A 19,796-nucleotide genomic window follows, 5' to 3' on the forward strand; every position below is an offset into this window, starting at 1 on the left:
GTGTGTACAGCACACTGTACACGGGCAGTGTGTTAGTGTATAGAGCACGATATACATGGACAATGTGTCAATGTATAGAGCACGCTATACATGGAGAATGTGTACAGTACAATGTACATAGAATACAATGCAAAAAGAGGCCTTTTGGCCAATCGAGCCTGCACTGTCAACAACCTCACCCAGGCCCTTTCCCTGTAAGCCTATGTATTGACCCTGCTAATCTCCCTTACACTAAGGGCAATTGAACATGTCCAATCCACCTAACCCGCACATCTTTGGACTGTGGGAGGAAACCAAAGCAACGGGAGGAAACCGAAGCAACGAGAGGAAACCCATGCAGACACGCAGAGAACATGTAAATTTCACACAGTTACCCAAGGCTGGAATTGAACCCGTGTCCCTGGAGCTGTAAGGCAGCAGAGCTAGCCACCGTGCCACCACTATGTGTACAGCACAATATACTTGGACAGTGTGTCAGTAGTGTATACAGCAAAATGTACATGGACAGTGGGTACAGCAGTGTACATGACAGTCTGTAAAGCACAATATACATGGACAGTGTATACAGCACAATGTACATGACTCTGTACAGTACAATATATATGGACAGTGTGTACAGCACAATATACATGGACAACGTACCAGTGTATACAGCACAATGTACATGGACAGTGTGACAGTGTATACAGCACAATGTATATGGACAGTTGCAGGAATTTTACTACCTTGCCTGCCATGGGAATTGGAGCAGGCAAGTGGTGGGCAATGGAAAGGTCCATTGACCCCAGATGTGATATTACAGTTTTGGGACAAGTGAGGCCATAAAATCACACCCAGTGTGTCAGTGTGTACAGCACAATGTACATGGACAGTTTGTACAACACAATATGTTTGGACAGTGTGCACAGCACAACATACATAAGTTTGTACAACGGCAATGTGTCAGTATATGCACAAAACCTACATAGACAGTGTGTCAGTGTATATACCACAATATACTTGGACTGTGTGCTGGTGTATACAGCACAATGTACATGGGCAGTGTGTACAACACAATGTACATGGGACAGTCTGTCAGTGTATACAGCACAATGTACATGGGACAGTAGGTCAGGACAATTACAAGAATACCATAAGAACATAAGAAATAGGAGCAGGAGTAGGCCATCTAGCCCCTTGAGCCTGCCCCGACATTCAATAAGATCATGGCTGATCTGAAGTGAATCAGTTCCACTTACCCGCCTGCTCCCCATAACCCTTAATTCCCCTACCGATCAGAAATCCATCTATCCGTGATTTAAACATATTCAACGAGGTAGCCTCCACCACTTCAGTGGGCAGAGAATTCCAGAGATTTGCCACCCTCTGAGAGAAGAAGTTCCTCCTTAACTCTGTCCTAAACTGACCCCTCTTTATTTTGAGGCTGTGCCCTCTCGTTCTGGTATCCTTTCTAAGTGGAAAGAATCTCTCCACTTCTACCCTATCCAGCCCCTTCATTATCTTATATGCCTCTATAAATTCACCCCTCAGCCTTCTAAACTCCAACGAGTACAAACCTAATCTGCTCAATCTCTCCTCATAATCTACACCCCTCATCTCCGGTATCAACCTGGTGAACCTTCTCTGCACTCCCTCCAAGGCCAATATATCCTTTTGCAAGTAAGGGGACCAAAACTGCACACAGTATTCCAGCTGCGGCCTCACCAATGCCTTGTACAGATGCAGCAAGACTTCTCTGCTTTTATATTCTATCCCCCTCGCGATAAATGCCAACATCCCATTTGCCTTCTTGATCACCTGTTGTACTTGCAGACTGAGTTTTTGCGACTCATGCACAAGGACCCCCAGGTCCCTTTGCACAGTAGCATGTTGTAATTTTTTTCCATTTAAATAATAATCCAATTTGCTATTATTTCTTCCAAAGTGAATAACCTCGCATTTGCCAACGTTATACTCCATCTGCCAGATCCTCGCCCACTCACTCAGCCTATTCAAATCTCTCTGCAGACCTTCCGCTTCCTCCACGCAATTCACTTTCCCACTTATCTTCGTGTCGTCAGCAAACTTTGTTACCCTACACTCAGTCCCCTCCTCCAGATCATCTATGTTGAGGCCCCAGTACCGATCCCTGCGGCACGCCACTAGTCACCACCTGCCAACCAGAAAAGCACCCATTTATACGTCAGTGGAAAGAACCACTTTATACTTTTCCATGGCGACACCTTTACAGATCAAAGTCTACTTACCAGCCAATCAGCACTGTCTTACAGTATAAAGTTGTTGTTTCCCTGACATTGGTATTCTTCCAAATTGTCCTGATGTGTACAAGATGAAAAGCTTTGACACAATATATTTTTTCAACAATACTCAAGTTCTGTACTACCAAATGACTAGCAGCGTCCTAACATAAATTGAACCCAGAATGAAATCAGCACATAAAATGAGCTGAACCTGGGCTATTGTGTTCTGTGTAACAATCATATAGTGCTTATCTCCACCCTGTAAGAAGTCTCACAACACCAGGTTAAAGTCCAACAGGTTTATTTGGAGTCATGAACTTTTGGAGCACTGCTCTTTCATCAGGTGAGTCTCATGATTCCACATAAACTTGTTGGACTTTATCCTGGTGTTATGAGATTTCTTACTATGTCCACCTCAATCCAATGCTGGCATCTCCACATCATACCTCCACCCAGTTATTTAAACATTTATATAAATTCATGTCCAGAATCTGTACATTGCTGGCTGGGCCAGTATGTATTCCCATCCCTAATTGTCCTTGAGAAGGTGGTGCTGAGCTGCCTTCTTGAATGGCTGAAGGTGTAGGTACATCCACAGTGCAGTTAGGGAGGGAATACCAGGATTTTGACCCAGCGATAGCAAAGGAACGGCGATATATTTCCAAGTCAGGATGGAGAGTGACTTGGAGAAAATCTTCCAGCTGGTAGTGTTCCCATGTGTCTACAACCTTTGTTCTTCTAGGTGGTAGCAGCGTGGGTTTGGAAAGTGCTGTCAAAGGAGCTTTGGTGAATTCCTACAGTGCATCTTGTAGATAGTACATATGGCTGCCACTGTTTGTTGGTGGTGGAGGGAATTAATCTTTGTGGAAGGGGTACCAGTCAAGTGGGCTGCTTTGTCCTGGATGATGTCGAATTTCTTGAGTGTTGTCGGAGCTGCACTTATACAGGCAAATGAAAAGTATTCCATCATATAATTTATAAAATTGTGCAATATAAAACAGAAGAGAGTAATGGCACCATTTGGAAAGAGTTTAAGAAGGGTTGCCTGCTTTGAAATCAGTGTGGAAAGTTTGCCACTGATATCAGGTTTACATCATTGGCCATTGTAATGATATTGTGTTTAATGATAAACCTCTTTCAATAATTATTGGTACTGTTGTAAGCTCACATTTGCCAATGTACCAGCGTATTTTTCTCTCAGTTAGTGATCTGGTATATATAATGAGCCCAGCAGTTGATTAGGGGACCTTTGCCACTATAATTTGGTTTGCTACAGTATACATCACAGGGTTGTCTTTGACTTTGGTATGTGGATTGAATATAGGCTATCAATGGGTCAAGTTATTTAATATTAAATTGGTAAATGTGCTCTACTTTGTTCAAGCTATAATTATAATAAGTATCAAGAATGGCATTCAGAAATATCAAAACTGCAAAACATTTTTGCACTACTCTTCAACATAAAACACAATCACTGATGTCATATATTACTAAATAGGATCACAAAGTGACTACTTTTGCAGCACTGACTGGCTGACTATTTCCCATTCAGAATCCTTTGATACGTTGGATCACAGGACAGTCAGAACTTCAGTTCTGATGAAAGGTCACAGACCTGAAATATTAGATACTGCCAGACTGCTGAGGAATAAGATTTGTTTTATTTCCAATTTGCCGCATCCACAGTGTTTTGTTTTTGTGTAAGCACACTAAATCCCTTTTGTTCAACCAGAAAAAGCCACAGGTGCATAATGACACATCCTCATCCACTTGCCTGGATGTGTGCTGCTCCAACAACACTGAAGAAGCTTGACACCATCCAGGACAAAATAGTCCACTTGATTGGCACCCCATCCACACCTTAAACATTCAGTCCCTCTACTATCAAAAGCCAGTGGCAGCATTGTATACCATCTACAAGATGCAGTGCAGCAACTCACCAAGACCCTCTGGACAGCACCTACCAAACTCATAACCTCTACCACCTAGAAGGATAAGGGCAACAGATGCAAGGGAACACCACCACCTGCAAGTTCTCCATCAAGCCACACATCAGTCTGACTTAATTAGAAGTATATCGCTGTTCCTTCACTGTTGCTGGGTCAAACTCTGGAAGTTCCTCCCTACTGTACAGTAGGTGTACCTACATCACATGAACTGCAGCAGTTCAAAAAGGCAGCTCACCACCACCTTCTCAAGGGCAATTAGGATGGGCAATAAATGCTGGCCTAGCCAGCAACACTCACATGGCAATTAAAAATTATATTGCATTTCATGATACATAATATATTTGTGTGTAGCTCTTAATCTTTTGAGCAGTCAGTTAGGGCTATTGGAGATATCAACCATGACCTGCAGATCTGAATGTGCTTGGGGAATGGACATGTGTTTGGCAAATGATGTTTAACTAAAGTGTGGAGTTGTTCATGTGGGCTGGTCAAATATTAAACATACACGCACCCTGAAAGGAGAGAATTACAGTCAATGGCAAAATAAATAAACAAATCTGGGTGTTTTAATGGATAATTCTCTAAAGGTCCATTATGTTATGTTATGAAGTTGTAACTGAAGGATACAGAATTCTACAGTATATTCACATGGGAAATCATGATCAAACAAAACACCTTGTATGCTCTAGTTTTCATTCCAATGCTATATTTAGCCTCCATTGAACTAAGAGTTATATTCCTGAGCCAAGGACATCAAGGCTGGCTTCAGTGTTTCACCAGGAACTGTATCTATAAATACAATTTCTAACCTGGGCTCAGTGATTGCTGGTTATAGGTTCGAACCTCACTTCACTCATCTGAGTGCATAAGCTAAACTGACATCCAAGTGCAGTAACAAGGGACTGCAGGACTGTCCGGGATGTCTCCTATTGAATGCGCTGTTAAACTGAGGCTGAGTCTGCCCTCACAGGTAGTTATAAAAATATCCCATGGAACTATTTGAATAACAGGTGGGAATTGCTCCCCCGTGCCCTCAACCAGCATCTGATCACTTATTTCTGTTTGTTGGATCATGCTGAGTTCACATTGACTGCTGCATTTCCCTACATTACAACAGTGGAATGCACTTTAAGAGTACTTACTGGCTGTGACATTTGGGAGATACTGATATTGTGAAAGGTGTTGTAAATATAAGTTATTTTTGCAAGTAATTATTTGAGTTGTTACACTGAGTGTTGGTAAGTGCAGAATTGAACTTTTCTGAGAACAATTCTGTCCTCATCTAACATTCATACATGTGTACATTCTAGTTAGAGTCACAGTGTAGTTTTCAGGAGCAAACATCGTAGCTTCTTCCTTGGGTTAGCAAGACGATTAACCTCCTTCAACAGAGATGTTATCCATGCCTTTCTCCTGGATTAATCTCATTTACTGCTGATAACCATAATTTACCTTATCACTGGCTTAACAATCACCTCCCCTCTCTCTTCTGTCAGAGCTGTGGTTTGCTTTTTCCCTCGATGCATCCAGCTGTCTATCAGTTTGTTTTTATCCATTCTCAGGCTGCAGGTGTGACTGACAATGCCCAACATTCATTACTCATCCCCTTGTTGCCTTCGATCTACTCAATCCAGTGATCAAGAATGGACATGTAAATCTTTGGCACAAATCTTTAATCTCTGCAAATGTTTGACTAAGTTTGACTAAATGTTTGACTATAACTATACCATTTAGTTTTACTGAGGCTTGATACAAAACATTAACTTTCTTTAATCCACAATGAGGTGAACATACAGAACAAAAATTAGATGTAACAATAACAACAGTGCATTTCATTTAAATAGTGCCTTCAACATAGCAATACAACCAAGGAATTTTGCAAGAAACAAAATTTGGCACATAACCAAATAGAGTGATATTAGGACACGTGAACAAAAGCTTGGAACCATTTTAAAGAGCATCTTAAAGAAGGAGAACAATAGCGGAAGGGGGAAGTTCAGGGAGGAACATAGGAGCAGGGATAGACCATTCAGCCCTTTGAACCTACTCCACTATTCAACTAGATCATGGCTGATAATCTACCTCAATGCCATTTTCCCATGCCATCCCCATATCCCCTGACACGATTAGTATCCAGAAATCTATTGATCTGATTTGAACATACTCAACGACTGAGCTTTCACAACCCTCTGGAGTAAAGAATTTCAAAGATGCCCCATCTTTTAAGTGAATAAATCCCTCTTTCTCTCAGTCCTAAATGGCTTGTCTCTTATTCAGAGGTGTCCCCTGGATCTAGACTCCCCAGCCAAGAAAAACATCCTTTCTGCATCTAGCCCTTTAAGAATTTTGTAAATTTCAGGGGAGATCACCTTTCATTCTTCTAAACTTTCAAGAACACAAGCCCAGTCTCTTCAATCTCTCCTCATAGGGCAGTCCCACCATCCCACCAGGAATTAGGGAGGGAATTCTAGAGTTAAAATCTAAACAGTTGAAGGCAAGGCAGCTAAGTGCAGTCATGGAAATCAGGAATGTGCAAGAGGCCAGAATTGGAGGAATGCAGAGATCTCAGAGGATTGTACATCTTGCAGAGTTTACAGAGATAAAAGTTCATTCAATTCAACTGTTAAATCTTATCTCTGCCTATTGTTGTACAAATAATGAACACGCTACTGCACCCCACTTTCATGGGGTGTGGACTTAAAGATAACGTTAGCTCCTGTCTTTGGTATTATCATTTCTGCTCACTGCTTTCAACCTTTGATCTCTTTAATTAAATCTGACAGCTCACATTTGAGGCTTTGTTCATGACTACACTGTTTGTACTCGACCTACATTGGCTTCCAGTCAAGCAATGTCTTGTTTTAAAAGTCTTATCTTTTTTAAATCTCTCCATGGCCTTGGCACTTCCTATCTCTTTAATCTCCTCCAGCCCCACAATCCTCTGAGTTATCCATCTAATTCTGGACTCCTGTGCAACTCCAAATTTAATTGCTCCACCATTGGTGCCTCAGTCTTCGGCCATAGGCTCCAAGCTCTGGAATGCAATCTCTCTGCCTCTATACCTTGCTTTCCTCCTTTAAGACAGTCCTTCAAGCTCTTTGACCAAGTTTCCTTCATCTGACCTAAAATTTATTTACGTGGCTCAGTGTCCAACTTTACTTTATAATGGTCCTGTGAAGAACCTTGGGACATTTCACTCAAGCGCTATATAAATATGAGATGTTGTTTCTTATTCCCACAGGAAACTGTGACTTGGTTCATGGACTCACCTCCTGACTAAAGATTGACTTTCTGAGAAGAGCTCCTAACCAAGACTTCAGCCATGCTCCCTCCCTTTGAAACTTATTTCATGTAAATCACAAACAAAGGTAACATGTCATTCCCTTCACAGTGTTAATGTTGTTGGCAGCCCCTGGACTATAAAAAGTCATCTGTCCCCACCTGTTTTTGTGATGTTGGTTGAGGATAAATATTGGCACGAAGGTCTAGAAGAATACTCCTTTTTGAATAGAACTCTGGGGTGAGCAGACAGAACCCCTGGTTTAATGTCTCATCCAAAAGAGTCACTTCTAACAGTGCAATACTCCATCAGTACTGCATTTTAAAAACATGTAATTCTTTCATAGTATGTGAGTGTTGCTGGCAAGGTCAGCATTTGTTATCCATTCCTAATTGCCCTTCAACTGAGTGACTTCAAAGGCCATTTCAGAGAACATTTAAGAGTCAACCACATTGCTGTGAGTCTGGAGTCAGAGAGAGATAGAAAATTGGAGCAGGAGGAGGCCATTCGGCCCTTCAAGCCTGCTTCGCCATTCATTATGATCATGGCTGATTATCAAACTCAATAGCCTGATCCAACCTTCCCCCTCAAATCCTTTGATCCCCTTCACCCCAAGTGCTGTATCTAAGTGCTTCTTGAAAACATGCAATGTTTTGGCCCCAGCTACTTTCTGTGATAGCAAATTCCACAGGCTGATCACTCCTTGGATGAATAAATTTCTCCTCACCTCGTCCTAAACTGTCCACCCTGTATCCTCAGACTGTGAACTCTGCTTCTGGACACCCCCACCATCTGAAACATCCTTTTTGGATCTAACCTGTCTAGTCTTGTTAGAACTTTATAGGTTTCTATTTGATCTCCCCTCATTCTTCTGAACTCTAATGAATACAATCATAACTGACTCAATCTCTCCTCATACGTTAGTCCTGCCATCCCAGGAATCAGTCCGGTAAACCTTCTCTGTACTTCCTCTAAAGCAAGAATATCCTTCCTCAGATGAGGAGACCAAAGCTGCACACAATATTCCAGGTGTGGCCTCACCAAGGCCTTGTATAATTTCAGCAAAACATCCCTGCTCTTGCTGTGAAGATGTGGAGATGCCGGCGTTGGACTGGGGTGAACACAGTAAGAAGTCTCACAAATACTATTTGTCTTTTGCTGCACCTGCATGCTTACCTTCAGTGACTGGTGTATGAGGACACCCAGGTCTTGTTGCACATTCCCTCTCCTAATGTTTGGCTATTCAGATAGTAATCTGCCTTCCCGTTTTTGCTACTAAAATGGATAACCTCACATTTATCCAAATTATACTACATCTGCATTCATTTGCCCACTCACTCAACTTGTCCAAATCATGCTAAAGCAGTTCTGCATCCTCCTCACAGCTCACCCTCCCACCCAGCTTTGTGTCATCTGAAAATTTGGAGATATTTCATTTAGGCCAGACTAGGTAAGGACAGCAGGTTTCCTTTCCATTAATAATCGAGGTGAGTTTTTATGACAATTGATCATAGTTTAATTGTTACCATTATTGAGACTAGCTTTCAATTTAAATTCCACCAGCTGCCATGGTGGGATTTGAACCGATGTCCTCAGAGGATCAGTCTGGACATCTGGATTAATATTCCAGTGACATTACCACTATGCCACCATCTCCCCAGGAGTGAGAGTCTGGATCATGCGCTTTTGTCTCCATAGTGGACTGTAAGCCTTTTGACCTAGATATGTGAATGCTAATACTTATATAGGGCCTTCCTTTGGGTGACCTAAAGTGGGATACATCCAATTAATTACTTTTAAAGTGCTGCTATGAAAGCATTAATGGGATCTAATTATTTCATCCCTTGACTCGATAGATTATTGACTCTGGAATTGATGTACAATTGGTACCAACTTGTTTTGCATCCTATTTGGTGTGATTTGAACTTCTGACCCCATAACTTCTCCATCACAAAGACTACCTACTTCCACTTCCAAAGCAATATCTGCCTCTGGCCCTACCCTAACCTATCTGATGTTGAAGCTCTCAAGTATACCTATTTCACTTCCAGACTTGACAATTCCAATGCTGTCCAAAGTAGTCTCTTATTTTCCATGCTCTGTAAACATCAGGCCAACCTTCTGACTGCAAACTCATGTGCAACTCTCACTCTCCATGTGCCACACCATCAGCAGACATGCCTTCAGCTACCCACATCTCATCACCTCTAGGGTTTCCCTTCCCAACCCTCTCTGCATCACTCTCCTCCTATAACTTCATCTTTTTGACCAAGCTTTTGGTCACTTGTCCCAGTTGTTTGTTCTTCACTTCAGCGTCCAATTTTGTCTGATTATGAGCTTGTGAAATGCGTTGGGCCATTTCTCTCCAATAACGACTACATATAAAATGCAAATTGTTTTGACTGTCATGGTATTAATACAATATGAAGATGTTAAACAAAATGAAGATGAGGTAAGATTTGCTTGCACTTTTCTCATTGACCTTTACTTTTCTGAACAGGTATTCAATTCCCTCTTAATAAACTCCTGCTGCCAATGATTTGACAGTATTATTCTGTGGAGATGATATCACAATCTGTCACAATTTACACTGACATCTTACACTGGCATACACCAAGACATCCCCCATCACTGTTATGAATGTAAGGGTGGACAGTGAGGAGCAGCAAACGTCACCAATGACAACGCCATTCTGTGAAGTTCCACTTTTATGTTTGAAGGGGATCAGCTGTGAATTGACTGAACACAACATCAACTGGAGCAGCAAGTTAAACTAGCTCACTGCTAACTAGTTTGATACTCAGCAAAGTTCAATTTCAATTGATAAGAGATTTTCAAAGCGATTAAGATCTTTGGGGAGGTGAGTACCAGGGAAACATGTTGTGTCACTCATGTGAACTGAGGGTATTTTGTGGAGTCATGACATCAGAATGGGCACTGTGAGGTGATGACTTAAGGAGTAGCAGTGAGCTCCTTCATTGGGTAAAGGGGATGGGAAGAGATGTGAGTGTGAGAGTTGGGAACATCTGATATACCACTGACAATATAAAGTTCAGAATCTTGCTTGGTTAGCTGATCTCTGTTAGGTCACAACTTCTGCCTTCAGCACCTTTAGAATAGGAAAAAAGAGATACAGCCAGGGTTGCTGAATCTGACTGCAATCCAATATCTCTGGCACCCAAATGGAAAATTCTCTCGTTGAACTTGACTGTTTGTACCTCAGCATTTTTATTGTGTGCCTGAGCTGCTGAATCTATACCCATTCCATCACAAAATCAACTCACTTAAGCTCCACCACACTTTCAGCCTATTTGCCTCTGAAATCCTGTCATATTTGGTGATCAGTTCTTTATTTCCAGATTTTCTGAACCAAACTCAAATTCTTCCAGATGCCAGGGTGGGGTTTGAATTCACATTCTTCTGGATTACGAGTCCATTAAAACAACAACAACTTGTATTTATATATTCCCTTTAGTATAGTACAAATGTCCAAATTAGCTTCACAACAACAATTCCAGACAGGAATTGACATTGAGCCACTTCAATGGATTTTGGGATAAAGAGACCAAAAGCTTAATCAAAGAGATAAGTTTGAAAGCAGCATCTTGAAAGGGCGGGGCGGGGGGGGGGGGGGGGGGCAGAGAGAGAGAGAGAGGTGTAGAGGTGGAAATGTCTAGGCAAGGAATTTGCGACCTTTGGGCCTGTGAAGCTGAAGACTGTCAATGGTGAAGTCAGGAAGAAGTAGAGAAGGGTAGACATTTTGGAAAGGTTTTGGGCTGGAGAATAATATAGCGATAGGAGGGTGAGGCCACGGAATGTTTTGAAAACCAGAATGAGATTTTAAAATTTAGCTGTTGCCAAAGTGGGAGTTAATGTACATTGGTGAGCAGAGTACAGTGTACAGTGCCAGCAGCCCACCCACCTGAGATCGAGCATCCCCTGACAGCTATGGTATTGATACCTTGTCCACTCTGTTCCTCCAACACATCTGTTTAGTTCCGTAAACATTTCACTTTGGATGAAATAGATTGATAAAGGAAATGGAGTGAAGGGTTGTGGGAACAGAATGAATAAAAATAATTCGGACTCTTACACTTTTTCATTGAAGCTCAACGTAAGCTCAAGAACCAGTCTCTAATACTTCCATTATGCACTCTAAGCCTTCTAGACTCCAGGTTGAATTCAACAATTTCAAATCATAAGCACTGCGCCTGCTTTTTTTCAGACAACAGCAGATGATTCAGCTCTTCCCATTTACACCTCCTCTAGATTTATCTTTTGTTTCTTTACTTGTTCCATGATCATTTCTTTAGCTTGCACTATCATCCTTATTGTCACCACCCAAACGCCCTGCCCCCACCTGTCCTGCCTCTCCACTGCACTTGTTTGAAACTTATTACATCTCTAACTTCAACCATTTCTGGAATGGTCACTGACTTGAAATGTTAACTTGCTTCCTCCCCCGAGAGGTTCTGCCTGACCTGTTGAGTGTTTCCAGAATTACCTGTTTTTGTTTGTGATTATCAGAACTATTTGCTGTCATAGAGACAAAAAAGAACATAAATCCTATGTAATTAATTTTTACTGAGATTCTTTAATGACTCAATTCCCTCCTCAAGCACTTTCTAGAGCTGTCAACATCAGGGAGCGTTGACAGTGACACAAAAGACAAAGAGATTGAAAATACACTTCTCTCTTCCCCACTCCGATATTCCACCGCCCCTCTGTCACAGTGCAGCCCAATGTGTGTCATTCAACCTCTGGCACCTTGCTCAATGTCTATTCCTTGTTTGTGAGTTGGGATGGCAGGTTACTCAGCCACAGGAGGCACCTGTCCTTTTCCCTTCCTTGACAAAGACCCAAATGTGAGGATGGCCACAGGGGATGTCTCAACTTGTTGAGACTCTGAATTGGACTTGATTTGATTGAATTGGAAAAGTATAAAAAAACAGGGGATCATCAACAGATCTCCCCGTGGGCCTTGTAGAGAGTACGAGCTCCCCTAGTGGTGAGTGGAAGCTCACCCATTAGGGAGGGAGCAGCGAGAGGTTGCGGGGGGGGGGGGGGGGGCGGGGGGTGGCGGTGATGTTAAAAACCAGCTGGCTCCACTCAGGCCAGTACTCGAAGGACTCCAGGACTTGCCCTATATGTACACTGTAGCAGCTGAGCGGCACTTTATGTACATTATAAATAAAGGGCGATGGTGATGGAAGACTGGTCTTGGTGAGATTATTACTGTAAACATTGCTGATTTTCTTAATAATATAAAAGCAAAATAAAACAAAATGCTGGAAAAACTCAGAAGGCCTGGCAGCATCTGTGGAGAGAGAAACAGAGTTAATATAGAGTCCAATATGATTCTCCTTCAAAAATGGTTTATTTTCAATACTGACATATATTAAGATAAGACATGTTTTAAACTAAAATCTATATTTACTAAATGTGAGGATAAAGATTGAACCAGGGCCAGTTTTCTGGTTTGTGATTACGGGAATGCAAAGGCTGTAGGCCAGGATTGTGGAGGGAATGTAAACTGAATAACACTGTGGGGTGCAGTGCCACAGCCCTAACTACCGTTGAGAGAATTGAAAGGTGGGCATAAAAATGGTATAAATATAAATTTTGGAGCTTAAAATAATAGCCTACTGTGACATATGGTTATGATGGAAATAGCAACAGCATGACAAATTGCAACAAAGGCTTTCATTTGTATAGCACCTTTCACAATCTCAGACATACCAAAGTATGATCAATGAAGCACTTTTGAAATATAGTTACTGCTTGACAAACTGAACATAAACAAGAGACAAATAGGTAATCACAAAAACATCTCATCCAAATTCCGGCACTTTAGAGAACCAGGACTCCCTGTCTTGAAGGCAGCTAAGAAATATACTTATCTCATTATTTAGCATATTTTTCTTCAAATAAAATAAATGAACAGTTTATGAAGATCCAAAGTCACTCAGGGTTTGATGCAGCTCCCCTACCCGCAGCAGATTTTATTCCACTACATGTCATTTATCAGCACTTTGCTGAGTCTTCATCCTCATAAAATTTCATTCACATTGGAAGCATTTTCCCCCCATTCTTAGTTTTCTCCACTCTCTTCTGCTGCTGTAAGTGTACACCTGGGTGACCAGATTTCCAAAAGTCAAAACCAGGAAAAATGGAAAGGCTCACACTGGAGGTCTTGAATCACAGTGGGTAGTGTCCTTACCTCTGGACTAAAAGCTCTGGGTTCAAGTTCAACATCAGGACTTGTCGGCCATAGAAGGAATGTTCATAATGCAGTTCAATGGGCTGATCATCAGCTGGGGAATCCTTCCTCCACTCTTCTCCAAAGTGACTAAACAGTGTGGTTCTGAAGATATTGGAAAAGCTTTGGGAATTTGGGGCTCTGACACGACTGACATTTTGGGTGACCAGTGGCAGGGGGAAGGTGGTAGGAGGTCATGTGATGAAATCTCCCAGAATATTTGCAGCCAGAATTGGCAACACAATTCAGACACTCAGATACTGAAGACAGCAGCAACAAACCACAGACATTTGTTTCAATGACATTTTTCTGCATTTTCTTTGAAAACAACTGAACAAAGGCTTTGTTTGTCACAAGATCAAGCCAACAACCTCTATTCTGATCGAACATGACAGTGCATTGCACAAAGTAAAACCAATCTCCACTTGGAGATTGAGGTTATTTTCATTTGCACACTGTGTTTTCAGCCAGAATCTGGATTTGAAACCGGCAAACATGGAATTTTTTTTGAACCCTGAGCCACAAGCAGAAAAATGTGTGATATTTCAATGGGACGTTTGGTTGAATGCGCCATGATTCAACGAAATTTGCCTGCCACCTTCCTCAGCGCTGATTGATGGTTTACCAATGGGCACATCTGACTACCAGTTCAAGTGCAGTTGGAAATTGGCAGACACCGCTGATAATCTTCTGTCATCACTCAGAGGTTGATTTCCTCCTGGCTGCTAGGTGGTCACGGAGTTAATTTATAGGAGTTCATGAGCATAAATCACCCCATGACCTCTTATTAAATCACACCTAGTAATTCTTGTAAATTACCTCCATTAACTCCTATAAATTATCTCCAGTGTTTCCTATAAATCTGTGCATCCCCTGCTCTCTGCTGCTGGTCTCCAGCCGTCCATCCCACTGGCTTCCTCCATGGAATCTCTGATTAGCCAATTGTTTAAAGTTTATTCATTAGTGTCACAAGTAGGCTTACATTAACAATGCAATAAAGTTACTGTGAACATCCCCGAGTTGCCACATTCCAGTGCCTGTTCGGCTACACTGAGAGAAAATTTAGATTGGAACGTTCTGACAGAATGGCCAATCAGGGCAAACCAACCAAGGCAGCAAAAAACGGTCCCATTGAGAACCAGTCCATTTTGGGGGGAGAAATATTTACCCCGACGCTGATCCTGGATGCCAGTGGAAAGGATTTCTGCTCTGCAGGAGTGTCCTGGCACAACTGCTTAATGGTCAGTGAGCAGTAAATGGACTAGTAAATTGAGCATTATGTAAAGGGTAGAGAAGAGGAAAATAAGAGACAATGATGCTGTTTGAAAAGATGAAGTGTTGACAAAAATCTTTGATGTCGTTCATGTTAAGAGGGAAAATCTGAAAACTGGGACATTTGAGCAAAATTTCAGGACACAGGAACTTTTAACCAATTTATAAGAGTTCTTTAAAGGAGTCACATGTGCTATGGATAAAGGAGAATTGGTGGATGTATTTCATATTTCCAGGAGGTATTTAATAAGGTGCCACATCAAAAGTTATTATGGAAAATAAAAGCTCACGGTGTAAGGGGTAACGTATTGGCACACACAGAAGATTGGCTAGCTAACAGGATGTGGAGATGCCGGCGTTGGACTGGGCTAACAGGAAACAGAGAATAGGCATAATGGTTCTTTTTCTGGTTAACACAGTCAGAAGTCTAACAACACCAGGTTAAAGTCCAACAGGTTTATTTGGTAGCTGCTACCAAATAAACCTGTTGGACTTGAACCTGGTGTTGTTAAACTTCTTACTGTGTTTACCCCAGTCCAACGCCGGCATCTCCACATCTTTTTCTGGTTGACAGGCTAAGGGGAGACACTGGCATAGTGATATTGTCACAGGACTAGTAATCCAGAGACATGAATAGGATCCAGGGTAGATGGTGAAATTTGAATTCAATAAAAAACAAGTCTAATGATGACCATGAAACCATTGTTCATTGTTGTAAAAGCCCATCTGATTCACCAATGTCCTTACCTTGTCTGGCATATAGTGACTTCAGATCCACAGCAATGTGGTTGACTTTCACATCCTCAGAGCGAATAAAAAAAAGGATGTAATGAGGCATGTGCCACAGGGATCAGTGCTGGCTCCTGAACTTTTTACAATTTATATAAATGACTTGGATGAAAGGACTGAAGTTATGGTTGCTAAATTTGCACAAAGATAGGTTGGAAAGTAAGCTGTGAAGTGGACATAAGGAGGTGACAAAGGGATATGGATAGGTTAAATGAGTGGGAAAAGATCTCGCAAATGGAGTATAATGCGGGCAAATTTGAAATTGTTCATTTTGACAGGAGGGATAAAAAGAAAGCATATTATCTAAATGATGAGAGATTCAGAGGGATCTGAGCGTCCGAGTGCATGAATCACAAAAGGCTAGTATGCAGGTACAGCAAGTAATCAAGAAGGCTAATAGAATGTTATCATTTATTGTACGGGGAATTGAACATAAAAGTAGGGAGGTTATGCTTCATCTATACAGGGCCTTAATGAAAACACATCTGGAGTACTGTTTACAGTATAAGTCTCCTTATTTAAGGAAGGATATAAATGTGCTAGAAGCAGTTCAGACTTACACTTGGAATGGACGCATTTTCTTATGAGGAAACATTGGACAGGTAGAGTAAAGTTTATTTATTCATTAGTCACAAGTAGGCTTATGTTAACACTGCAATGATGTTACTGTGACAATCCCCTCGTCGCCACACTCCGACATCTGTTTGGGTACATGGTGAGAGAATTTAGCATAGCCAATCCACCTAACCAGGCCAGGCTTTTATCTACTGCTGTTTAGAAGAGTAAGAGATGACTTGGTTGAAACCTTTATGATCCTGAGGGGTATTGACAGGGTGAATGTGAAGAGGATATTTGCCCTCGTAGGATAATCTAGAACTAGGCGTCACTGTTAAAAATAAGGATCACCTATTTTAGATGGAGGGGAGGAGAATTTTTTTCTCTCAAAGGGGAGTCTTTGGAACTCACTTCTTCAAAAGGGAGTGGAAGCAGAGCATTTGAATATTTTTAAGGCAAAGGTAGTTAGATTATTCATAAACAAGGGGATGAAAAGTTATTGGGATATGAGGAAGGTTACAATCAGATCAGCTATGATCTCATTGAATGATGGAGCAAACCTGAGGGGCCAAGTGGCCACTTTTCTAATTGGCATGTTAATGAAAAAAACCAGGACATCTGGTCACCATTTCATCGTCACCATTTCAATGACATGGTTGATTTGCTGTCCATCTACTACCTCTTATACTTTGTTCAACTCACCTTTATTCATGTGTGAACAGTAAAAGAACATGCAATTTATGTGATTGTGAAGGATAGTAGAATCTCACCTCACCTTGTGCCCTCACATGCACCCAAGTTATAAGACCATAAGATATAGGAGCAGAATGAAGTCATTAGGTCCATTGAGTCTGCCCCAATCATGGCTGATATGATTCTCATCCCCATTCTCCTGCCTTCTCCCCGTAATCCTTGATCCCCTTATTGATCAAGAACCTATCTATCTCTGTCTTAAAGACACTCACTGACTTGGCCTCCACAGCCCTTTGTGGCAATGAGTTCCACAGATTCACCACCCTCTGGCTGAAGAAATTCCTCCTCATCTCTGTTTTAAGGGAGTATCCCTTCACTCTGAGGTTGTGTCCTCAAGTTCTAGTCTCTCCCACTAACGGAAACATCCTCTCCATGTCCACTTTATCTAGGCCCCTCAAAATTCTGTAAGTTTCAATTAGATCCCCCTTCATCATTCTAAACTCCTTCGAGTATAGACCCAGACTCCTCAAATGACAAACCCCTTCATTCCTGGGATCATTCTTGTGAACCTCCTCTGGACTCCCTCCAAGGCCAGCACATCCTTCCTTCGGTATTGGGCCCAAAATTGCTCACAATATTCCAAATGGTGTCTGACCAGAGCCTTATACGGCCTCAGCAGTACATCCCTGCTCTTGTATTCTAGCCCTCGAGAAATCAATGCTAAACATTGAATTTGCCTTCCTAACTGCCAACTGTACCTGCATGTTAACCCTGAAGGTTTATTTGGTAGCAAATACCATTCGCTTTCGGAGCGCTGCTCCTGGTGGTGTTGTTAAAACTCTTACTGTGTTCACCCCAGTCCAACGCCGGCATCTCCACATCATGTTAACCCTGAACCAGGACTCCCAAGTCCCTTTGTGCCTCAGATTTCCGAAGCTTTTCCCCATTTAGAAAATAGTCGACACCTCTATTCTTCCTACCAAAGTGTTTAATCTCACATTTTCCCACATTGTATTCCATCTGCACTTCTTTGCCCACTCTCCTGGCCTGCCCAAGTAATTCTGCAGCCTCCCCATTTCCTCAACACTATCTGTCCCTCTACATATTTTTGTATCATCTGCAAATTTAGCAACCATGCCTTCAGTCCCATCTTCCAGATTAATAATGTATATAGTGAAAAGTTGTGGTCCCAACACTGACCCCTTTGGAACACCACTAGTCATTGGCTGCCATCCTGAAAAGGACCCCCTTATCCCCACCCTCTGCCTTCTGTCTTTTAGCCAATCGTTTATCCATGCTAGTAACTTGTCTCTAACACCATTGGATCTTAGCTTATTTAGCAGCCTCCTATAAGGCACCTTGTCAAAGGCTTTCTGGAAATCCAAATAAATCACGTCCATTTGTTCTCCTTTGTCTAACTTCTTTGTTACTTCCTCAGGAATTCTAACAGATTTGTCAGACATGACTTCTTTTGACGAAGCTGTGCCGACTCAGCCTATTTTACCATGCATTTCTAAGTACTCTGCAATTTCATCCTTAATAATGGACTTCAAGATGTTACCCTTGACCGAGATCAAGTTAACTGGCCTATAATTTCCCATCTTCTTCCTCCCTCACTTCTTGAACAGGGGTGTTATATTAGCCTTTTTCCAGTCCTCTGGGACCTTCCCTGACTCCAGTGATTCCTGAAAGATCACCAAGAATGCCTCCACAATCTCCTCAGCTATCTCCTTCAGAACCCTGGGTGTAGTCCATCTGGTCGAGGTGATTTATCCAACTTCAGACCTTTCAGCTTCCCTAGCACCTTCTTCTTTGTGATGGCCACTACATTTACCACTGCCCCCTGACTCTCTTGAAGTTCTGGCATGTTACTGGGTGTCTTCCATCGTGAAGACTGATACAAAGTATCCATTCAGTTTCTCTGTCATTTCTTTGTCCCTCTTACTACTTCTCCAGCCTCATTTTGCAGTGGTCCAAAGTCCATTCTTGCCCCTCTCTTACCTTTTATATATCGAAAAAAAACTCTTGCAATCTTTTTTTATATTACTAGCTAGCTTACCCTCATATTTCATGGCAGCACAGTGGTTAGCACTGCTGCCTCACAGTGCCAGGGATCCAGGTTCAATTCCGGCCTCGGGTCACTGTTTATGTGGAGTTTGCATGTCCTCCCCATGTCTGCGTGGGTTTCCACCAGATGCTCCGGTTTCCCCCCACATCCAAAGATGTGCGGGTTAGGTTTATTGGCCTTGCTAAATTGACCCTAGTGTCAGGACGATTAGCAGGGTAAATGTGTGAGGTCACGTACGGGAATAGGGTCTGGATAGGATTGTGGTCAGTACAGACTCTATAGGCCAAATGGCATCCTTCTGTACTGTAGGGATTCTATGATTCATCTTCTCCACCCTTTTTTTTACTTGTCCTCTGCTTGCCTTTAAAGGCTTCCCATTATTCCTCACCTCACGGTGTGCTCTTTGCTTTTATGATATCCCTGACTTCCCTTGTCAGCCATGGTTGCCTCATCCTCCCCTTAACATGCTTCCTCTTCCTTGGATAAATTTATATTGTGCCTTTGGAATTATCCCCCAAAACACCTGCCACTGTTGTTCCACAGTCTTTCCTGCTAGGCTCCCTTTCCAATCAAATCTGGCCAGCCCCTCCCTGGCTGCCAAATAGCATTCAGAGTGCAGATTTTTTTTTCCTTTCCTAACACGAAATGCTGAAACAAATTGTAGTCCACTGACCAGTCCAAGCTGAGATCA

This window comes from Mustelus asterias, chromosome 16 (genome assembly GCF_964213995.1).
Source record: "Mustelus asterias chromosome 16, sMusAst1.hap1.1, whole genome shotgun sequence".
In the NCBI taxonomy this organism is placed as follows: domain Eukaryota; kingdom Metazoa; phylum Chordata; class Chondrichthyes; order Carcharhiniformes; family Triakidae; genus Mustelus; species Mustelus asterias.